Below are 20,270 nucleotides of genomic sequence, written 5' to 3'. Positions count from 1 at the left end.
AATAATATCGTCAAGTTGTTGTTTTAAAACACCGTCCTAGGTGGGAGTAACTAACTTAGTAGTACTGTTTTTTAAGTTATACATGTTATCAACATAATCAAGCATAAGTAATGATAGCATAACAAAACAATAAATTCCTATCTAGTTGTTAAGCTTATGAATGGCATGATATGTGAATGCATGTTTGTAACATCCAACACTCCCTCATTAAAGCAACGTCAATGCCTGTTGTGTTATAGTTTTGAAATAATGATAACACTCCCTCATCACATGACTCCAACACCTTTAGCAAAAATGCTTATCCTATAGCAATGTCGACCATCACCAGCATATGCCATGATGTGTTGTTATGATAACCCCAAGTGCAAGGCTATGACGTGGTAATAACTTGGTAAGTCCAAGGCAGTACCCACATGGACTTGCTATTGTGCGATTTCTACAAATACATTAGAATTAAAACTATAATCTAAACTAACCACTAAAATCTAGTTTAAAAGATTAATTGTGAAAGAAACTATCAGGAGTAGAATACTAGAGTGCCAAGGATCCACTTATAGCTTCCTTAATTTTATTTTACTTGATTCAATGAAATCACACAACTAGAATCGAAGTCTTATCCTATCTTGATGGTAATGGAGCAGATAATTCATCATTCATATATTCCAGAACAGATTTAAACTTCATTCAATTAGTTCCCTCATTAAGCATTAATGTATTGATCACAGGCAATTCAAAGCATCTATCATATACGGAGTCAAGCATAGATCAATATATTTTTCAGAACAAACAATTGTAAAACATGTAAAAGAATATCAATAGTCTTCCTAAGCATCCAAATTGCCCGGAGTCGACAATGAATTAAAGTAAACTAAAATTACTTCTTCATTCAAAAAAAATAATCAATGAATTGTTCAATACGAAAGTCAAATAACTTGAATAAAAGTAAAATAAATATTAAGAAGAATTACAAGCTTCACCTCTTAGATCTAGCTAAAAGATTAGCCAACCATATGCATGATTGAAGTAAAACTCAAGCAAAAAAATATAAAAAACTAACTAGAATTGAAGGATTAGATAAGAAGGACTTCACAGAGGCTCCATAACTCCTTGCTCTACACCTTCTATCTTAATTCATGTTTAGAACGTCTTAAAATATCCATTTAAATAGGAAAAATCTACACCGACTTGGAACCGACTTTAATTTCCACACTTTTATTATGCTTTAGTTGCAGCCAACGATATCCTTTAGTCACACCGTGTCAAGCCCCAAACTCGAAAACCGGGCTCACAAAATTCCCGATCATCGAATCTGGTACTGATAGCCTTCGTAGTACCCCATTCTCGGATCCCAGCGCCCACACACTAGGCTCCGATCCTGGGATCCTACAAGGAAGATTTTCCCATGTACATTTATCTCGTAAGAAGCATAACCACAAGTTTACCCAAATCACAAAAGCAATATCATTATCACATATCCACTAATATAAACAGTTGAATACAATGCTGAAAGGGAAATACACATATATCGAAAATTAAAGCTCCAGAAGACCGCTGCATGTCCAAGCTCAACGTTACTGCGACCTAACGCCATCTACACGCATCAATTGTGCATAGGCTTATAGAAAGCTTAGAGGGTGGTGTAAGTGTGTGCGTAATGTAAGTGCTAAGTATGTAATATCAAAGCAATGCGGAAACATGCCGGTAAGTCCATAAATATCATTAGCTATATCCAGGCTATGCGATACAAAAACATAATAAGCCAATATCATATACTGAGGAAGCAATATATATTAGTTATACAATGCGAAGACATAGTAAGCCAATATCATATACCGAGGATGCAATGCAATATGAAAATCTTGACGAGTCCACAAATACCGTCAACCGTATATAGGCCATGCATCAAACCTGCGCGTATCGTGCGATCATGTGGGGGTAACTCCATCTCACAAGGAGTCCCATAAACATCTCAGCCCATATGCCTTAATCAATCACCCCTCACAACATGCATACGAACGATGGGGTCCACAGAAGGACGGCGAATCTAGTCCAAATATCAAGATAGGCTCTAAATAGTGGATACACCAACCTGATACTGCATATCCTTCCGTCTACGGTAAGACGTGATATAGATTGCTTTGCCGAAGCTCACTGATTTAAAACGTGTCACGACAATTAAGGAAGGAATCCAACTCATAGCCACCACAACATCAGATGATGCTTTCGATGTGGGACAAAGTTCTGCCTTCACTGTGTGCATAGTAGCCTGCCAGCACAGTAGCCTACCAATCACTGGTAGCTCACCCAGGCCCTTAGGCCCTGCTCACATCAGTGTCCACCCACGTGTGCTCGCCCATGTGTGCAACAGTGACGGAACGTCACAATATTCCCCACCGAGGGCAGAGTCGATTCAGAGTAAATAAGTGGGCTTCCTTACCCTCTCTATCACGCAATAAACTGGACTTCCTTATGAGGCTCAATACATACACAAGGTGAGCTCCAAGGTAAAAGAAATAATCCTACTAACAACTAATGGGGGCCCAACATCTTGGGATATCCCAATATGAATAGATGGATCATGCAATATCAATGGGGCCCAGTAATTTGGGTTGAGGATGGGCCTAACAGGCCTAAGAGAAGGTCACAATGTGGATATTTAACGATCATTGCCCATCAATGTAGATATTTAACCAACATTGTTTCTAAAGAATGGCCCACATAGAGCCAAACGTATAGTGGGCCCATGGCCTCACACATGGGCCAAATATACTACATAATGGGCCATATTATATGGGCCTTACACATCGTAATGGGCTGCATCTCATCGGCTTAATACACATCATAATGGGCCGCATCACATGGGCCTGATACATATCACAGTGAGCCTCAAATACGGGCCTCATATACATCATAATGGGCCACATCTCAGGGCCTCTGATACATCCCAATGGGCCACAACAATGGGCCTCTTATACATCAAGTGGGACGCATCTCATGGGCTGCAACATTGGGCCTTATATACATTAAGATGGGCCACAACAATGGGCCTCATTACATGGGTCACATATGCATCACAATGGGCCACATCCATGGGCCTCTCATACATTACATCGGACCTCACTCATGTGGGCCAATGTACATTGTATCGGGCCTCGTCAAATGGGCCGCAAACACATCATATTGGGCCTCTCCAAATAGGTCACAAATACATCACATAGGTCGTATATACATCAAGTGGGCCGCATCACATGGGCTGCACCAATGGGCCCACTGACCTAGCCGGTCCATCTACACCATTCATCTATTTTAGAGATCATTTTAGAATGTTTCCCAAAAATGAATCATATCGAAAGATCATCTGGACCATTCCATAAATAATAGTGGAGATAATGATTGTAAGACCTGTATCTTAGTCCATACCATTCGGTATACTCCTACAGTCCTCCCGGTCGAATTCTAGCCACCCACGACCGATAACCGGCGTTTGCACGCTATCCTAAGCCGAGCCCTGTATATCTAAGTCGGCTCGACCCGAAACTTGTACCCTAGTGACCGTGTCGTCGCCGCAGTTCCAACGCTGTGTCTCGCTCACTGATCCGATACCTAGGCCAGGAGATGTGGTCCCGCGTTCGTTTCGAGGAAATCGCCACGCGTTGTGAATTTTGAGAGAATCTCTACAACCTATGCCATCAATCAATCAATCAATGTCAAGTATAAGTAAAGTACACACCATACCACAAGTATAAGCAACCTATCCCTTTCCCTTTCCCAAAGTCAACTCTCTCTCTCTCCACCCATCCCTTTCTTACAACCCCACCACTCCACCCATCACCCATCACCCATCACTCCATCTCTTTTCATCCCATCACTTCCCTCTCTCTCTCATTCCCTCTCTTCACTCCCAAGCAACACCCAACGTCCAAGCTCTCTCTCCCAAATCCAAGAGTGGCCCACTTTCCCACCCTCTCATCTCCCATCTCAACCATTCATTCATCATCAACCTCCATCAAAATTAAAGGCAAGGAGCATAGGAGTCCAATACGCTAAAGAAGGAGGCCGATAGGTGGGTGATCCACCGTTGATTTTCTATTACAAGGCTCACTTATGATGGGACCCATTTTTTTGTAGTATTGTGATCATGGAGGGCCTATAGTGGTGGGGTCCCTCCATCACCATCTAATCTCTCCTTTTTCACTTCTTCCTCTCTTTTCTTTTTCTTTTTGTATGGTAATGATAATGATGAGGTGTGTGGCCCACCATGATGTTTACATCCAGGCTATCTACCGGTGGACCCCATCTATATGGGACACACCATGATGTTTTATATGTCATCCCAACCGCCCATCTAGGACGTGGCCCACCCCACACGTGTGGGTGGGGCCCTCCTTGATGTATTTATTCTAATCCACTCCATTCATTCATCCAAAATGGTGTGGCCCACCATGATTTATGTATTTTATTGATGTCGTCCATCTGTTTTATCCAGGCCATCCAATGGGCCTAGATGATGAGAAAACACAAATATCAGACTGATCCAAACAGGTGGGCCACGTCAATGTGGGACCCACCTTGATGGAATGCATTCGTACCGTCCGTCTAGTGGGACGTGATCCAGTGGAGAGTGGACTGACGGTGGAGGTGGCTAACAGTGAAGTGTGAACTGACAGTGGGTGTGCTAGCTAGTAAAAAAAAGAAATATAATATTATATTATATTATATTACATGAGGGGGGGTAGCCCATCACATGGGACCCACCTCTGTTTCTTCTTTGTGTTGTAATGTGCAGCGGTTGAGCAGCTGCCTTTTTACATCATTAGGGTCCATGGGACCCATCCACATCATCCATCCATTAGATGGGCCACGCCTTGATGCATGTGACGTCTCCACCGTCCAAGGACGGTGGGACCCACCCCTGGTGTGGGGCTACACCTGATGTATGTGCTGTCTAGGCCGTCCAGGGCCTGGAGGATGATATATATAAATATTATATATATATATATATATATTTATACACATGATATGGTGGGCCTTACATGGGACCCACCTCTGCCCTCTTTAATAGCAGCAAAGCTGCACGTACCATAGCTATATAACTGCTTTATTGACGTCAACAAGTCCGTGGGACCTGTTTCAGCTATGTGGACCCCACCACTAGCTGCTGTACAGACGGCAACAAGTTTTATGGGTCCCACCTGTTTCATCCACGCCATCTATCTATGAGACCCACCTTGATGTAAGTGTTTTATCCATGCTGCAGAGCGTGGACCCCACACCTGGAAACCACGTGAGGTATGTGTTTTTATTAACACCATTCATCTATTGGCTGTCGGATGTCAGCAAGTTCCGTGGGGCCCACGTGATTTATGTGGTGTATTCCACGTCGTCTACCTGTTTCACATCCACGCCACTCATTTGTTTTACATCCACACTGTCCATCTTATGTGAGGCCCACTGCTAATGTATATGCTTTAAATTCAAGCCGTCCATCTACTGGTTGGCCTGCAGCGGCCTGACCATGGGTCATGTGTTACATCCAAACCGTTCCTCCAATCGGGAGCTCATCTTAAGGCTTGAGACAAGAAAAATGAGGCAGATCTACCTATCTGATGGACCACGCTGTAAATATTAGTGGGGGTTGAACGACTACTATTAAAACCCTTTTTGGTATTCCAGACATTCTGGATCAATGTAAAATTTATTTTTCCCCATAATTCAGGTCTTTGTGACCTTATGAGCAAGTCAGATGGAAGATAAACGTTATGGTAGGCCTTGGAAATTTTAAACGGCAAAAAATCATTATCTCCATTATTATTTGTGGTTTGGTCCAGATGATCTTTTGATATGATTCATTTTTAGATAAAATTCCAAAAATGATTTCTAAAAATAGATGGATGATGTAGATGGTGAGGCCCATTGTTGCGGCCCATTTGATGTATATGGGCCCATTGGTGCAGCCCATATGATGTGGGCCCTTTTGATTTATGTTGGCCTATTAGAGCGGCCCACATGATGTGGCCCACTTGATGTGTATGAGGCCCATTAGTGCGGCCCATTGATGCGGCCCACTTGATGTGTATGAAGCCTATTAGTGCAGCCCATTGATGTAGCCCACTTGATCTGTATGAGGCCCATCAGTGCGGCCCATTGATGTAGCCCACCCTATATGATGTAATTAGGCCCATGAGATGCAACCCACTTGATGTAATGAGGGCCTATTGATATTTATTTGAGGGTCATGTGCAGGGCCATCTATTGTGTATTTTAGGCCCACGTGATACGGCCCATTGAGATGTGTTCGTGGCCTATGGGCAAGGCCCATTGTGATATGTATTTATGGCTCATGAGGTGTGGCCCATTTAATGCATATGACACCCATGTGTAGGGCCCACATGTTATGTATTTGAGGCCCATGAGCAAGGCCCACCTGTTTGTAGTGAGGCCCATTGGTGCGGACCATGCAATGCAGCCCATGTGATGTGTATTAGGCCCATGTGATGCGGCCCAATGTGTTATATGAGACCCATGTGTAAGGCCCATTATGATTGTATGAGGCCTTTATGTGAGGCCATGGACCCACTTTATGTTTGGCTCTATGCGGGCCACTGCTTGGGAGCGATGTTGGTTGAATGTCCACATTGATGAGCAATGATGGTTGGATGTCCACATTGATGAGCAATGATGGTTGGATGTCCACATTGTGACCTTCCCTTAGGCCTTGTTAAGCCCATTCTCACCGATTTCGATTTCAATTGTCAAGGCCAATTTCGATTCCGATTGTCGAGGTCGATTCTGATTATCGAGGTCGAATATTGATGATGATTGTTGAGGCCTAATGTGATGTATATGTGGCCCGTATTTGAGGCCCATTGTGATGTGTATTCAACCCCTGTTTAAGGCCCAATGTGATGTATATGAGGCCTATGTGATGAGGCCCATTGTGGTGCATTTGAGGGCCAGGCGATGGAGCTCATTGTGATATATATTAGGCTCATGTGAGAGGCCCATCGTGATGTGTATTAAGCTCTTGAGTGAGGCCCATGGTGTTGTATATTAAGCCTTTGTGTGAGGTCATGGGTCCACTGTTAAGCTCTGTGTGGGCCATTCCTTTGGGACAAAGTTGGTTAAATGTCCATATTGTCAAGGCCGATTGTTGATGCCGGTTATTGATACCGATTATGAGTATGTGATAGCATAACATCATGAAACATGCCCATACACATCATCTGCATGTTTATTGTGAGATGTGATTAATCATTACATATGTCATAGTATAGATGGTTTATGGGACTCCTGGATAGTTGGAGTTATCCCACATGAGTGCACGGTATGCGCAGGATTGATGCATGACTGGATTGTATGACTTATGCATCTTGCATTGTGTATTGTGATTACTATACGCCCTAGCGACATTAAGGCCGTAGCCTCCACAGACATGTCGTGGATGGCTAGATAGGACACTGGAAATGTTTGGTTCGAGCATTTAGGCACTTTGGATGTTCATGGGTGAAAGTCCCTAAACCTCCGTGGCCAGGAGACACCCCAACATCTAGACCGAGTGGATACATAAGCGCCCGAGTGCCGAATACTAGTAGGCCACCTCTCCCACTATGTCGTGGTCGATTGGGAGGGGGTGTGGCCTTATCTGGCCGAGTGTGGGGGCTGTAAGCTAGGCTAAGTTTGACGAGCTCCCAAATGGGTCTGCTATCGACGAGCCGGGTAGACATTGGTATACTACTGGTAGGCGGGTAGTGAGGTCTTTCCCACTCGTTGGGCTACGCAGCCAGGTGGGGCGGTACCCAGCTTGGAGTGTACTAGACCCCGGCACTACCAAAAAAAGGGGCAAAGGATACAGACCACGTTAGTTTTCTACTACGGATATAAACCTTAGCTATGATTGCTACGGTTTTAATCCGTAGCTAAAAAGTGGATACACCATTAATAATTAATGGTGTTGTAAGGGGCTCCATGAGGCCTAACTTTTTTTTTATGTTATATCTAATACATCTATATATTTGTAAATATTACATTAGAGGATGAAAAAAATAAAATCAGCTAGATCGAAGGCTCAAGTGGACCATATGGTAGGAAACATGAATATTAAATTACAGTAGCTTCTTATGGTGTGGTCCACTTGGTCCTTAAATATATCTGAAATTTGGTGTCATCAACTAAAATAATTTATTAAAATTATTTATCGGAATGGATTAACCAAACACATCCACAGAGCCCCTGTCCGGACCGTCTGTGTCCGTCCGACCCAAATTTGGGCGCGCGCTCAAAACAGAGTCGCACCCAAAGAGGGTATTTCACACTCTCTCTCTCCCTCTACAACTCAACGACTATCTCCTTGTACCTGCCCCCGACTCTCTCTCTCTCTGTGCAGCTCCACCTTCTGCTGCAACTCCAATAACTATCGACCGTAACTCTCTCTCTCTCTCTCTGTGGAACTCCACCTTTTGTTGCAACTCTGGCAACTATTGACCGCGACTCTCTCTCTCTCTCTGTGCAACTCCAGCAGCTATCCATCGCGGCCCTCTCTCTCTCTGTTCTGCTTGGGAGAACTAGAGCTCTCTCTCTCAATTGAGCGGTGAAGCAACCTCCGTACATGGCACAATCACTCTCGATCTCCCTCTCTTAGGTCTCTCTCTCTCTCTTTGTCAATCTCGCGCTTAATGTCTCTTGAGATCGAGTATATTCAATGTTGAAACCCTAATTAGGATTTTACAATGGTGAATTTTGAATTAGGGATTTACAATGTTGAAACCCTAATTAGGGATTTACTATGCTGAATCCCTAATTAGGGAACATATCAATCCCTAATTAGTGAACGTATCAATCCCTAATTAGGGAACATATCAACTTGTTGGATGGTAGCTTATCATCCAATCGGTTTGGCATGACTATTTCCCATCTCCAAAACTGATTCCCAACATACCACCAGGTGGTGTTCCTTCATAGCATGCTAATGTGAAATTTCAGAAGAAATGTTCAATGTTGATTTGGGATGAGAGGATAATGAACAAAATCAGAATACAGAAAATAATTGAAACTAGTGAAGAGTCTGAGTAGCTTTGGTAAGGCAGCATTCAGTTTTAGATATTCCCTCCAATTGGATTTTAATACGTCCGTTGTTGTATTTGTTGGTTAAGATTTCAATGTGCTAGGGTTGTGGTTTTTTTCCATTGAATCTATTTGATACTGCTTATGATAGATCTAGATCTGTTTTTTATTTTTTGGTTGGTTGATTTCATGTCTGTTTGATTATATATATATATATATATATATATATATATATATATATATATATATATATATATATATATATATATATGCTGGTGGATTGTTTGCTTATGATTTGTTTGATCTATACTTTTTTTCTTTTTATAAAGATTGATTAATTTCGATTCTCAAATGAAAGCTAAAGATGATTATCTGAGTAATATTTTCCCAAAAAAAGTTAATTATTTGAGTACAATCCTAATAAAACCGTGTGGATGCTGGTCAACCAGAACTGACAACCCAATCTTTCTGATTCTCTAAAAAGATTGGAGAGTCCTAAACCCTGTTTGGCAGATGCCTAAAATTGAGTTAATCTCATTTTAGTTGTCAGTAGTTATGTATTCGAGATCAAGATCTCCAATACATAATTGCTACTTAAATAAGAGAGATCGTTTTCAGGTGTCTACCAAACAGGGCCTTAAGGAACATATCAAATTGGAGGCCCATGCCATCACCTAATCAACTACAACTCTCAATGTCAACTGCATATCATGCAATCATCTTGGTGTGGAGGATTTAATGTTGCTCATGTGTGCAAAATTTGCATGTATTATCCATAATTGCTAGAGAAATGAATGGCCCATATTGATCACACTTCTGATCATTGGTCTAGACTGTCCATCATTTAGTTTTCATTCTTGATTGCACATCTAATAAAAAATTCTATTTGGAGAATCCTCACCACCCATTCAATGGTTAGTGAAATTAACACCCATATTTATCACACTATAAATATTCTGATCATTGATCTAAACCATCTGTGATCTGGTCCCACCCTTCATTGCCAATCACTACAAAAAAAAAAAAATCATGTTTTTTCAGATCTTGACTAGCCATATAATGGTTATGGATATGAAAGGCCCATATTTATTTTATTGGAAATGGGCTATCATCCATGGCTGCTAATAATATAATGAGCTATCATCCATGACTGCTAATAATTCACATAAACAACTCATTGTAAATAGATGATCAGGCCGATTTAGGTGAATTCTAATTGTAATTTAGGCTGCTTTGATTAGGAATGTGAGGTTTTTTTTTGTTTTTTTTGTTTTTTTTTTGTTTTTTTTTTTTTTTTTTTTTATTCTTTCATTTCTATTAATTGAAAAAATTAAGCCCAATTAATCACTAGTGACATTTGTGTTACCATGTGGTTTTAGAAGAGCTTGAGTTCTTTAGTTAGTAATGTAACCATGAGGGTAGTTCACTATAATAAGTAGGTCTCACAGTTTCCTACTTTGTTTATACAGTTAAAGTATCACATAATTAAGCCAATCTAGAAGATGTTACAGATTATGTTTAGTATAAAGCATGCATAAGACCTCACACTCATTTTTCATTGGTAGTTGTATCCTCATTGGTCATTGTACCACTTACCAAGTAATCACAGCCAAGTTGACTTTTACAGTTTACTCTTGGCCAATTCCAAGTTGGATTTTGCCAAGTGAAACAAGATTGGTAGCCATGTCTACAAAGGTTGCTAATCCTGTATATGGCTCTCTACATTCCTCTTCGCATGCAGGCACAGGTGGTAACATATTCCATGTGCATGAGATCCCAGCTTTTCATTAGATGGGTGGGTCCACCAAGTGAATATCTTGCCCCAAGAATATGTGGGTCCATTCATTAGGTGGCTTCATGTGTATGGAAGAAAGGGATATATATATATATATATATATATATATATAATCATTGGAGAAAAGGGATGGTTAAAAGAAAAAAGGGAAAAAGTCTGCAAATAACGTACATATGTTGTCCTCGGTCTGCTTGATGAGTGGATCAACCTTTTTTTTTTCTTTAGATCAGTGCATTTACCTAGTGGGGACAGTCTGATGAGTGTCTTGTCGATTAACAAAATTCTATAATTCTAGTGGACACTTACTGAAAACATAAACATTTGGGTGGTTAGGAAAAATGTGCGAAGGGTTAGAATTGTTCTCCTACAGTCTTTTGAAAACATCTTTGCTATTCATCCTTTCTATACCTATGTAGATTGGACTTACTCCAGTTTGCACCATTTGGATACTAGATATTATCCGATATGGTGGACCCAGCCCCCTTGATGTATTTTGCATGCATACTGTGAGCTGAGACCTACCATTTACATGGTTTATCAAAAATGGATTGATGCCATTTCAATGTCAGTATTTTGTAATTCTGTTTACTTAAATCGTTTGTTGAATATCCTTGTCAGGACAATGTGTCCCAAGCATTCAGCTAATGGAAGCAGAGGTCACTCTTTATTGGAGAACTGTATGTAGGCACTTGCGGGTTGAAGCACAAGTAAGCAACTATTTTCTTTAATCTTTGCTTACAATTTTTGCTACATGGTTCACATGTATCTTCTTGGGATAATGGTATTTCTGGTGAAGATTGGTTTAATACATATGAACAAATTATACTGTTGTGTTTCTATAATCTACTGCGGTCTTTCATATGCAAATGGGAGTTAACTTCATTGTATTATGTTGTGTCTAGTATATTGCAAGTTCCTTTCTGTGTTGTTGGTTTTACCACTAGCCCATCACATCATGTCAGTCACACTTTTAGAACCACATGGTATTTTACTATTGAATACCAACTGTTTTTTGTTCCATTAAACAGCCGGGGCTGCAGTTGCGATCATTGGGCTGTCTGCCTACAGGGTATATGCTAGCATTCAATCCCTACTGCTAGTTGTGATATGATCCTTTTCTTCTTTGGATCTGCCTCGTTTTGTCTCATTCCATAAAATGATCATGTAAGATGGATAACAGTGGATATAACACATACATCATTGTGTGCATGTGTGTTTACATCTTTGGCTTGTTTGTGTTCATGTCCATGTTTTGATTTTTGAAGAATGTGTGGTGTTGGGTATCTTTGGCTGTTTGGCATGTTGTGTTATGTCATGTTCTGGTTTTTGAAGTGTTTGTTAAAGCTTGTACAGCATACCATTTAGGTTTTAAGGAATTCTACATGTGGGGGCCATTGTTGACCTCTGGTAAGTGTTCTCTTCAAATTCCACTTTATATATTTCCCAGGCACTACATTTTGTTAGTTCTCCTTTTCTTCAATGTGTGTGGATGTCATGCATGCGTTGGCATCGTAATGGCAGACTCTCTCCTACCCCCACTTCCAACCTATTTATACATGTTTATACAGGTTTGTATTCTGCTTCTCTCACATTGATTGGACTTTTTCATTGTCTGAATGTATATTTCATTCATATTGCAGGCACACACAATTAGGCTTGAGAGTGTTGTCAAGCAGGCAGGGTGGTTATATTTACTCTGGAGCCTTTCTATTTAGTCCATTTGACATAATGTAAGTGCTATAGTTTCTATCCCTGTGTGTTGTCAAATTTGTAGTGCCAAAATCACTATTATACTCTGTTATACATAACTTGCATAAGTGAAGCTCTCTCAAGGATCAACATGCATAAACAAGCAAAGCTCTCAAGTACAAGACTCAAGATCTTGATTGAAAAAGCTGAAAGTCAAGCTGAACTCAAGACTCAAGCTGAAACTCAAGTCACTTTCAAGATTGAGCTACTTCAAGGTTTAATCTACATCAAGACTTCAAGGCTCATTCTTCATGGTCTCTTGTTTCAATGTCCATACTTCATGATTAAGGTTTGTTTGACCATAGGTTGACCTTAGAAGTAGGTCATTTCGGATACATAAGTCGAATGTTATTTTACATGTGATTGGTCTGTTCTTCGACTAGTCTTAGGTCTTCTTCGACTAGTCCTAGACTTGCTTCGACCAGTCTAAGAAAATCCTCGACCAGTCGTAAGTTTGTTACATATTTCGGATAAAATCTGTTAGCCTTCGACTAGTTCAGGAATCTGTTCGACCAGTCGTAGGAACAGTGTCGACTGATCTTCGACCAGTCGTAAAATCTACGACTCGAAGTCCAGGGAACCTTTGCAGGTCCTACGACCAGTCGAAGCAAACCTACGACCAGTCGTAGGAGAGCTACGACCAGTCGTAGAACGGTCTGAGCATATCCCGCCGAATTTTTCAAATATCTGTTAGAGCTTCGACTAGTCGAAGAGCACTCTAGACTAGTCGAAGACAAGATCTTCTCACCTATAAATAGTGCACGAATCTCAGAAGAAATCATCGATTTAATTATAGTATTCAAGCCAATCTTCGTCGAACTTCTGAGAGATAATTCTGTGCTCCATCCAAGCTAAGTGTGCTTATTTAATATCTTCTTTCCTTAGCTTTATTTTAATTGATTTTGTTTCTACTATTCCAATCTAATTTGAAAAGAGGAATTGTTATTCCCTTTCTTTGGAATCAAAATCAATTAAGGCAAGCCCTATTTGGTTTAATTTAAAATCTATTAGAACTAGAACCATTGTAATCGAGTACTGGACATTGAACTTGGACATTCAATCATCTACTTTGATTTAGTTCTATCGGGCTGCTACAACGAAGAAGATATTCATGTATTTTACATATTGTAAATTCCTTTCTTATTATTTTGGTTTCTTTCAAGATTTGCCAGAAAAATCTTGTTATTTTGGTTATCTGAGGAAAGCCAGGAAAACTCAGAAGTGGGGGTTTTTTTAATTGTGTAAGCCCACATATAAAGACACAATTGTAAGGGTTTTGGGTGAACCTGGGAAAACCTATCTTTAGTGAACGCTAATATCCCCTGTGTGAGGATTTTAGGAGTGGAGTAGCTTTTTGTGTGGCTGTTGGATAACAGTTAGTGAACACACAGGCGAACCACTATAATCCCTTGAGTTGTGGTTGATTGATTTATTCTTTTAATCTTTTAATTAATTTTTGTGGGATGTATGTATGGTGGTGAATGTTGTAATTATTTCAAGCTTTGTGAGAATGTTGTAATAGCTTAGAATTTACTTTCTGTTGTTCCTTTATAAGCTTGATTTTCAATTTCATTTTGAAAGTTGTTCCAGCAAGGTTGCCCTGCCATTTTTATGGTGTATGGCTGTCCCTAGAACAATACATTTTTAATTACAAGTTATTTCATTTCAGTTTGTATTTCTTTTTATATTCCTCTTCGATTTGAGACTTGATACAAAGACCTTTCTAGAAATAAGGTTGTCCTACCATAAACTTTGTTTTTGGTGTAAGGTTGTCCTTAGAACAACGTTTGTATCAACCTCTCAAGATCTGAATTTTGAGGTCATTTTAATTTACTGCATTGTAATTTACTTTGGCTATCATTTACTTTTAAATTCCGCTGTTATAAGTTTTTATTTGGCATTGTCCTATTCACCCCCCCTCTAGGACATATAGCTTGGCCTTTTCACATAAGATCCTCATTTCTGCAATCCAATGATCTTCTAATCATAGTATTGTCTGTCAGCTGTAGTTATGGATGAAGTGCCTACAGATGAAATTGATATGTCATGGTTTTCTGGCAATTTACGATGGGATGACTGTGATAATGGTCGTACTGTTGGAGTATATATGATGGCAACAACTTCAGAGTTCGTAGCCAACATTATTTATCTAACAAAAGCAAGGTCATTTGATGCTTTCTTTTGCATGTATTTCGGAAAGGTAAACAAGTACCATATTTGTTTGGCAAAACATGTTTGCAACAGTAAGCAAGATTCAATTTTTTGATTTTATCTTTAATTTTCCTGTTAGACTGGGTTCACCTATCTTTCATCTTGGATGATTTTTGTTATGGTTCCTTGCTATTTTGTATGAATTTGTTAGGTTTTCCTAGTTTCATTTGTGGTCCCCTAGATGTAATTTTCAATTATATCAATGAAATTATAGATGGTCTCTGCCCAACCCATGGATTAGGATGAAACTTGGGCCAGGCTCATCCCAATCCCAACTGGTCCAACCCAATTGTCCCATGGTGGGGATCTTTAATTGTTTATCAACACTCTTAATCATGTTTATCCAATCCAGATAAACAGGCGCTGTTGGATAAATGTTTGGGTTTGCCGAGTTGAGGTAGGTCTAGAAATTGGGTCCCAGTACATGCCCAATTTTCAATCCTAACCAGTGAGCTATGGAATTGAGCTTTGGTAGGCTCACTAGCCAAATACTCACCCCTCCAAAGGACTCTTATATTGAGCTTGGAGATCTCTAGTGTGCTGGAAAATTCTACTATAAATACATTGTGAGGTTATAAACCAATGATCTACTGTTCTGAGCATAATGAATTATGTTATAACAGATCATTTTGTTTTCTAACTTCTTGCCTGGACCACAATGAGTCATCCAAATAGGCCCTTTGTATTTTTTTCTACTTTTGGTATTCGTTTGATGTAGAGATCTCACAATCTAATCAGCCAATTAGACAAAATTTCAAATGAAGTTCATTGCTCATCAGTTAGATATGTCTCCAACACACATTTATGTACAACCCTGGACATTCATAAGGTGGCCCCTATGGATGAACGCCCCTTTGATCCCCAAGAATCAAGCTGGTACATTTATCAGGTGGCAATAAATGTCTAAAGAAATGGGTGGCTTTGAAAATGACAACCAATGAGTTCTAGATCTGAAGCTGCAGTTCACTTCATCTTCATGCATTTCTTGTTGCCTCAATAAACTTCTGTATGTTTAGTTCTGGATTGTTGTGGATCATTTTGCAATTATCTCCTTTAAATCTTTCAAAATTTTATTTTTTTAAATGCTCCTTTAAATCTCCACTATTGAATAGGGGAACTGCCTCACATGTGTCAAAATGGGATTTTTAAAGTGCTTGATGGTTAATTTCACTAGTTTTCTGGCTTCTTCTACTATCATTTGAGGACCTCAAAGGCCTAACTAACTTGAGATTTTTATATGCAGGCTGATGTATTTTTAACCCCACAGATCAATGTTGTCACTACAAGGTTCAATATTGAAATGGTTTTTAACAATTTATTTTATCTTTATTTTTTCCTGTTCTTTATAAAGAATTTGATGTCTTAGCCTCCTGTCATTACCAGCTAGTCTTGTCACTATTTGTACATATTTCATCTCATGAGTCTTACTATTTGTATTTTTTTTTTCTGTCAATGCAGCTATGTACAACATTGGTGCAGTTATCTTTCTCTGGGCACCCATAGTCTTGGTATGTCTCATTGTCCTTCAATGATTTAATATATCGAGATTTCTTTCCTATCATCATTTACATTTTTCTTCTTAATCGATACTTGGAAGTTAATATAATCATTTACTTTTTTTTACAATCTTTAAAATCTTTATTTGTAAATCTGTGCCCATATGCATTGTCAGAGAAACTAAAAAACTTACTCATTCTCATATTGCATTGTGGAATATGCATCCATTATTCAAAGAAAGGGCGACATTCCAAACACTCACACTTTCTCTCCTTGCTAGCTAAATTGGTGAGTCTTCTTTCCTTCATACTATATGATTCATTGATGAAGTGGCCTGACCATTTAGACAGGCCCATGTTTATATATTATCTCGAAATTGATGAAGTAGATCCGGATGTGCGTCGGAGCTATCCGGATGTTGAGTGGGGGTCCTTGGAAGGTGGGAACCGCTGTTATGACCATGATGAAGCTGTCCATTTCCTATGGACAACAATATGGGTGGCCTGACCATTTGGACAGGCCCATGTTTATATATTATCTTGAAATTGATGAAGCAGATCCGGATGTGCGTCGGAGCTATCCAGATGTTGAGCGGGGGTCCCTGGAAGGTGGGAACCACTGTTATGACCATGATGAAGCTGTCGATTTCCTATGGACAAGCTTGGCCATTTGGACAGGCCCGTGTTTATGTATTATATCGAAATTGATAAAGCAGATTCGGATGTACGTCGAAGTTATCCGGATGTTGAGCGGGGGTCCTTGAAAGGTATCACCATGATGAAGTTGTCCATTTCCTATGGACAGCATTGGAGGGGCTGGCCATTTGGACAGGCCGTGTTTATATCTGTATTTGCAGGGACCACACCCTTAAATTAAACCACACCCTAAACCTATAACCTAAACCTAAACCTTTACCTATAACCTAAACTTTAACCTATAACCTATAACCTATAAACCTATAACCTATAACCTAACCTAAACCTAAAGATAAACCTGTAACCTAAACCTATAACCTATAACCTAAACCTAAACCTATAACCTAAACCTGATCCTAAACCCGATCCCGAACCCGAACCCAATTTCCTAAACCTATAACCTATTCTCAATTCGCTAAAGCTATAACCTATAACCTATAACCTATAACCTAAACCTAAACCTAACCTAAACCTAAACCTAAAACCTAAACCTAAACCTAAACCAAAACCTATAACCTTAACCTAAACCAAAACCTATAACCTAAACCTTAACCTATAATCTATAACCTATAACCTAAACTTATAACCTATAACCTAACCTTAACCTAAACCTACAACCTAAACCTAAACCTAAAACCTAAATGTATTCTCAAATCCCTAAACCTAAACCTACACCTAATCCTAATCTCAACTCCCTAACCTAAACCTAAACCTAAACTTGAAAACCCAAACCTAAACTCGATCCTGAACTCGAACCTGATTTCCTAAACATAAACCTTAACCTATTCTCAATTCCCTAAAGCTATAACCTATAACCTATAACCTACACCTAAACCTAACTTAAACGTATAATCTTAACTTAAACCTAAAACCTAAACCTAAACCTAAAACCTAAATGTATTCTCAAATCCTTAAACCAAAATTTACACCTAATCCTAATCTCAACTCCTTATCTTAAACCTAAACTTGAAAACCCAAACTAAACCCAATCTCAAACCCAAACCCCATTTCCTAAACCTAAACCTTAACCTATTCTCAATTCCCTAAAGCTTTAACCTATAACCTATAACCTATAACTTAAACCTAAACCTAAACCAAAACCTATAACCTAAACCTAACCTATTCTCAATTCCCTAAAGCTATAACCTACACCTAAACCTAACCTAAACCCATAACCTTAACCTAAACCTAAAACCTAAATGTATTCTCAAATCCTTAAACTGAAACCTACACCTAATCCTAATCTCAACTCCTTAACCTAAACCTAAACTTAAAAACCCACATTGAACCCGATCTCAAACCCAAACCCGATTTCCTAAACCTAAACCTTAACCTATTCTCAATTCCCTAAAGTTTTAACCTATAACTTAAACCTAAACCTTAATCTAAACCTATAACCTAAACCTTAACCTAAACCTAAACCTATAACCTTAACCTAAACCAAAACCTATAACCTAAACCTTAACCTATAACCTATAACCTATAACCTAAACTTATAACCTATAACTTAACCTTAACCTAAACCTAAAATCTAAATCTAAACCTATAACCTAAAACCTAAACCTAAACCTAAAACCTAAATGTATTCTCAAATCCCTAAACCTACATCTACACCTAATCCTAATCTCAACTCCCTAACCTAAACCTAAACCTAAACTTGAAAACCCAAACCTAAACCCGATCCCGAACCCGAACCTGATTTCCTAAACCTAAACCTTAACCTATTCTCAATTCCTTAAAGCTATAACCTATAACCTATAACCTATAATCTACACCTAAACCTAACCTAAACCTATAACCTTAACCTAAACCTAAAATCTAAATGTATTCTCAAATCCTTAAACCTAAACCTACACCTAATCCTAATTTCAACTCCTTAACCTAAACCAAAACTTGAAAACCCAAACTAAACCCGATCTCAAACCCGAACGCGATTTCCTAAACCTAAACCTTAACCTATTCTCAATTCCCTAAAGCTTTAACCTATAACCTAAACCTAAACCTTAACCTAAACCTATAACATAAACCTAAACCTAAACCTATAACCTTAACCTAAACTAAAACCTATAACCTAAACCTTAACCTATAACCTATAACCTATAACCTATAACCTATAACCTAAACTTATAACCTATAACCTAACCTTAACTTAAACCTAAAACCTAAACCTAAACCTAAACCCTAAATGTATTCTCAAATCCCTAAACCTAAACCTACACCTAATCCTAATCTCAACTCCCTAACCTAAACCTAAACCTACACCTAATCCTAATATCAACTCCCTAACGTAAACCTAAACCTAAACTTCAAAACCTAAACCTAAACCCGATCCCAATTTCCTAAACCTAAACCTTATCCTATTCTTAATTCCCTAAAGCTATAACCTATAACCTAAACCTAACTTAAACCTATAACCTAAACCTAAAACCTAAACCTAAACCTAAACCTAAACCTAAACCTATAACCTTAACCTAAACCTAAGTTTTGAGTTTCAAAGTCCATCCTAGGTATGAACACATTACTCATGTTGGATTTCACCATAGTTTAAAAGATTTGTAGGTACATTTTTGATTTCTTCATATATATGTGTTATTTTTTTTCTCTTTCTTCCTTTTGAGATGTATACAAACGCTTGTTTGTTTGATTGTGTCTACAAATGCTGTTTTATGCAGGCCGACAAGCTAAAGAAGTCAGTGGAGGATGAAATTCATTTTCTCAAGGGAAGGGTTTCAGAACTTGAAAGTGATCTTGTGTCGAAGTCCACAAAAGTTACATATGCAGTTTCAAGGGAAGAAGAAGCTCTATCTTCTGCATTTGCTGAAATTGACCATCTGAAGGAAGAAAATTCTGTAAAAACATGAGCATTATTGAATGTGTATGGAGGGTGTTTATTGTGTTGGAGTGTATTTATTTCTTGCACATGAGGGCACGCCTTAGTTGTAATTCTTATGATAGGTTAAGCAAAGTGAAGTATTGTTTATTTAGAAATGTGAATGTAGGATGCATTGTATGATTTGATTACTATTTATAATAAATGCATCATTTTTTTTCTGATTGCATTTTATGTACTATTTCTATCAACATTAAGCTTAGATGAGTTATCAATCACAATAGGTTCTTGTAATGGAAACAGGTCGTATTATTATAATTTTTTAACAAATAGCTACGAATAAAATCCGTAGCTATAGCTATAGCTTTAGTCCGTAGCTATTGGTATCTATTACTACTGATATTGTCCGCAGTTATTGGTATCTATTGCTATG

At 38.9% G+C, this 20,270-nt stretch overlaps 1 long non-coding RNA gene across 1 annotated transcript in view; it reads left to right on the top strand.

Moving 5' to 3' along the window:
* LOC131233473 (uncharacterized) overlaps positions 1–20,066 on the top strand; it is a 33,965-nt gene extending 13,899 nt beyond the window's left edge. Inside the window, exon 2 of the long non-coding RNA XR_009165261.1 lies at positions 19,680–20,066. This is a non-coding gene — a long non-coding RNA (uncharacterized LOC131233473). The remainder of the gene's footprint in view (positions 1–19,679) is intronic.
* The last annotated feature ends 204 nt before the right edge of the window (positions 20,067–20,270 follow it).

Source organism: Magnolia sinica, chromosome 18 (genome assembly GCF_029962835.1).
Source record: "Magnolia sinica isolate HGM2019 chromosome 18, MsV1, whole genome shotgun sequence".
In the NCBI taxonomy this organism is placed as follows: Eukaryota; Viridiplantae; Streptophyta; class Magnoliopsida; order Magnoliales; family Magnoliaceae; genus Magnolia; species Magnolia sinica.
This window is presented reverse-complemented; position numbering and strand designations above follow the sequence as displayed.